The following is a 4,583-nucleotide window of genomic DNA, read 5'->3' on the forward strand; positions in this document are numbered from 1 at the left end:
CTGCGACCGTAGCAGCAGTGCGGTTCCCGATTGAAGCGCCTAGAACCACTCGGCCACAGCGGCCGGCTTCAGTGGTCTCCATTTAGCTGAACATAACCATTTAAAACGAAATTAGAATTATATATTAATACCTCCAGCTGCTGACGGGCGTTGATATATATCAACGGGAACAGGTGAAAATGTTTGCCGCGTCCGTGACTCGAACCCGGGATCTCCTGCTTACATGCCAGACGCTCTATCCGTCTGAGCCACCGAGGGCACAAAGGCTAGGGTGACTGTAGGGACTATCTCGCGCACGCCTCCTGCGAGACCCACAGTCTCATATGTCCACACACTACATTCGTTGATATATACCAACGCCCGTCAGCAGCTGAATGTATTAATATATAATTCTAATTTCGTTCTAGACGGCTGCGTCTCATCAGTGGTGTCTGTTCTTTCGGACATGTCCGAAAGAACAGACATCATATCCACACATGTATATAGTTCTGGCAATACCGGCCACGACCTTCTTCTGTGCGGATGCACACATGTTACCCGAACTCTTATGGGACTTGGTAAGAATGTCTTCCACGGGTAATGGGTGTGTTGGGTAGGGACATCGCGAATGTAGTGTGTGGATATATAAGGTTAGAATGTGGGTCTTGGGCGAGCCGTGCGCGAAATAGTCCCTACAGTCACACTATCCTCTGTGCTCTCGGTGGCTCAGACGGATAGAGCGTCTGCCATGTAAGCAGGAGATCCCGGGTTCGATTCCCGGTCGGGGCACGAATTTTCAACTGTCCCCGTTGGTATATATCAACGCCAGTCAGCAGATGAAGGTATTAATATATAATTGTAATTTCGTTCTAGACGGCTGCAGGTCATCAAGGGTGTCTGTTATTTCGGACATGTCCGAAAGAATAGACCCCATATCCATATACAGGGTGTTTCAAAAATGACCGGTATATTTGAAACGGTAATAAAAACTAAACGAGCAGCGATAGAAATACACCGTTTGTTGCAATATGCTTGGGACAACAGTACATTTTCAGGCAGACAAACTTTCGAAATTACAGTAGTTACAATTGTCAACAACAGATGGCGCTGCGGTCTGGGAAACTCTATAGTACGATATTTTCCACATATCCACCATGCGTAGCAATAATATGGCGTAGTCTCTGAATGAAATTACCCGAAACCTTTGACAACGTGTCTGGCGGAATGGCTTCACATGCAGATGAGATGTACTGCTTCAGCTGTTCAATTGTTTCTGGATTCTGGCGGTACACCTGGTCTTTCAAGTGTCCCCACAGAAAGAAGTCACAGGGGTTCATGTCTGGCGAATAGGGAGGCCAATCCACGCCGCCTCCTGTATGCTTCGGATAGCCCAAAGCAATCACACGATCATCGAAATATTCATTCAGGAAATTAAAGACGTCGGCCGTGCGATGTGGCCGGGCACCATCTTGCATAAACCACGAGGTGTTCGCAGTGTCGTCTAAGTCAGTTTGTACCGCCACAAATTCACGAAGAATGTCCAGATAACGCGATGCAGTAATCGTTTCGGATCTTCCTTTGGAAGAAATGGCGGCCCAGACCAGTACTTTTTTGAGGATGCAGGGACGATGGGACTGCAACATGGGGCTTTTCGGTTCCCCATATGCGCCAGTTCTGTTTATTGACGAAGCCGTCCAGGTAAAAATAAACTTCGTCAGTAAACCAAATGCTGCCCACATGCATATCGCCGTCATCAATCCTGTGCACTATATCGTTAGCGAATGTCTCTCGTGCAGCAATGGTAGCGGCGCTGAGGGGTTGCCACGTTTGAATTTTGTATGGATAGAGGTGTAAACTCTGGCGCATGAGACGATACGTGGACGTTGGCGTCATTTGGACCGCAGCTGCAACACGGCGAACGGAAACCCGAGGCCGCTGTTGGATCACCTGCTGCACTAGCTGCGCGTTGCCCTCTGTGGTTGCCGTACGCGGTCGCCCTACCTTTCCAGCACGTTCATCCGTCACGTTCCCAGTCCGTTGAAAGTTTTCAAACAGATCCCTTATTGTATCGCTTTTCAGTCCTTTGGTTACATTAAACCTCTGTTGAAAACTTCGTCTTGTTGCAACAACACTGTGTTCTAGGCGGTGGAATTCCAATACCAGAAAAATCCTCTGTTCTAAGGAATAAACCATGTTGTCCACAGCACACTTGCACGTTGAGAACAGCACACGCTTACAGCAGAAAGACGACGTACAGAATGGCGCACCCACAGACTGCGTTGTCTTCTATATCTTTCACATCACTTGCAGCGCCATCTGTTGTTGAAAATTGTAACTACTGTAATTTCGAAAGTCTGTCCGCCTGAAAATGTACTGTTGTCCCAAGCATATTGCAACAAACGGTGTATTTCTATCGCTGCTCGTTTAGTTTTTATTGCCGTTTCAAATATACCGGTCATTTTTGAAACACCCTGTAAGTATATATATATATATATATATATATGTATAACCATTTAGAGTGAATGATCGGTTCACTTTGACCAGCCCACACCATTATGCAGCCACCAACAGCTTGCACAGTGGATTTTTGACAACCTGCGTCCATGGCTTCGTGGGGTCTGTGCCACATTCGAACCCTACCATCAGCTGTTACCAAATGAAATTGGGGCTCATCAGGCCAGGACACGGTTTTACAGTCGCCTGGGAGGCGACCAATATGATCATTGAGCCGTGACAGGGTTGCTGGCGTCACCTTGCGAATTCTTGGCGCCACTAGTTCGATCTGTCGTGTGACGACCCTCTGGTTTGAGGCCACCAAGATCTTTGCTCGAGGTTGTTGATGGGGACGGGTCGTGTTTGCGTGTTGTTACATGGCGAGTTGGGGACTGATAGCAGAGGATGGTTTCGATTCACGCAACTCTGAGTTACGGGCCCAGCACGCTTTCTCAACCACGCTTTGCTACCACTTACCACTTGCCACGCCACATGCTGTTAGCAAAGGCATTCACATCGATAATCTGCTGCCATAGTCCATAAACTCCAAATTTCTCTGCGCTTTCCTAACGGATACCTCCGTCGTACGTACCACACTGATTTCTGCAGGTACTATGCATAGCGTTGCTTGTCTTTTAGCACTGACAACTCTACGAAAACGCAGCTGATCTGGGCCGTTAATCGCACGCCGTTAACCACTGCGTTGTCCGCGGTGAGAGGTAACGCCTTAAGTTCGTTGTTCTCGGCATACTCATCACAAGGTGGATGTCGGAATACTGAATCATCTAAGGATTTCCGAAATGGAATGTCCCGTGCTTCTAGCTGCAACTACCGTTCCGTGCTCAAATCTATTAATCCCGGTCATGCGGCCATGATCACATTGGAAACCTTTTTGAATGAATCACTTGAGTACAATTGACAGCTCCACAAAGGCACTGCCCATTTACAAACCTGTGTACACGGTATTACCGCCATCTATATATGTGCCTATCGCCATTCCATGACTTTTGTCACGTCAGTATACTATGACCTGCATTTGTCCTATTCCCCATTGGTTCCATTATTTTTCTCAGAAACTGTTAAGGACAGGCCATACGCTTATATAAATCTTTTTGTTCAGAGTGACTAATACTATCATCCCTCAAAGCTTGTATCTTTCCTTCTAAATGGCTCTGAGCACTATGGGACTCTACTTCTAAGGTCATCAGTCCCCTAGAACTACTTAAACCTAACTAACCTAAGGACAGCACACACATCCATGCCCGAGGCGGGATTCGGACCTGCGACCGTAGCGGTCGCGCGGTTCCAGGCTGTAGCGTCTAGAACCGCTTGTCCACCCCGGCCGGTTTTCCTTCTAACTCACCCTGTACAGGTCCCTCAGGATAGCTATTGCTAGTTATTTTACGGTTGTTGCCGTTGCCATTGATTCTTCGCCAGTGCGAACGATTGTCGATTTCTTCGCCTATTTATGCGCACTAAATTACATCCGTGGGGTACACGTCGAAGTACATTTTCATCTGACGGTTTTATTTCGTTAACAGGGACGTGTTGATTTCGGTATGCAAGCCTGTAAGTGAAAGGGTACTGAGCGCCGGTGTCTCAGTAGGAATGGGAAAAACCGACCGGTTAAAACTGATGCCGGTATTTTACTTCTGGATAATTGGTATTTTCGGTATTTGTTCTTGGTAATAACAGAAGTTTTAATTTTTTACTAATAATGAGGCAGAAATCCGAAACATTGATTAGCCACAGCAGAAATGCTAAATTTTTCGTTTTTAGATAAACTTTTTCAAGAACAAATAATTTTTATTCGTAAAATTGGCATTGCATTAATATACTGCGTTATTATGGAAAATGGGGAAAAGTATCAGTGCTATTTTAATAATATTGCGACAGACAAAAAAGTACATCAGTAGATCCAGAAGAAGGTCATTGTAACCGTTACCATAACGTTGGGTTCTCTATTGTACCTTTTTACGTTACGACGCGGTAAGATACTCAGAAACTTTTTTATGTCAACTGACTGTAGCCGCGGAAACCTGCAAAATTACACTGTATAGCCAGAGAAACTGGTACACCCGGCTGATATCCTGTAGGGCCCCCGCAAGCCC

General features: G+C 46.3%; 1 non-coding gene across 1 annotated transcript; it reads left to right on the forward strand.

The window, feature by feature from the left end:
• The first annotated feature begins 693 nt into the window (after window positions 1–693).
• On the forward strand, window positions 694–768 carry Trnat-ugu. The gene has a single exon. It is a non-coding gene; the product is annotated as a tRNA-Thr (tRNA).
• Window positions 769–4,583: the final 3,815 nt, after the last annotated feature.

Source organism: Schistocerca piceifrons, chromosome 6 (genome assembly GCF_021461385.2).
Source record: "Schistocerca piceifrons isolate TAMUIC-IGC-003096 chromosome 6, iqSchPice1.1, whole genome shotgun sequence".
Taxonomy (NCBI): Eukaryota; Metazoa; Arthropoda; class Insecta; order Orthoptera; family Acrididae; genus Schistocerca; species Schistocerca piceifrons.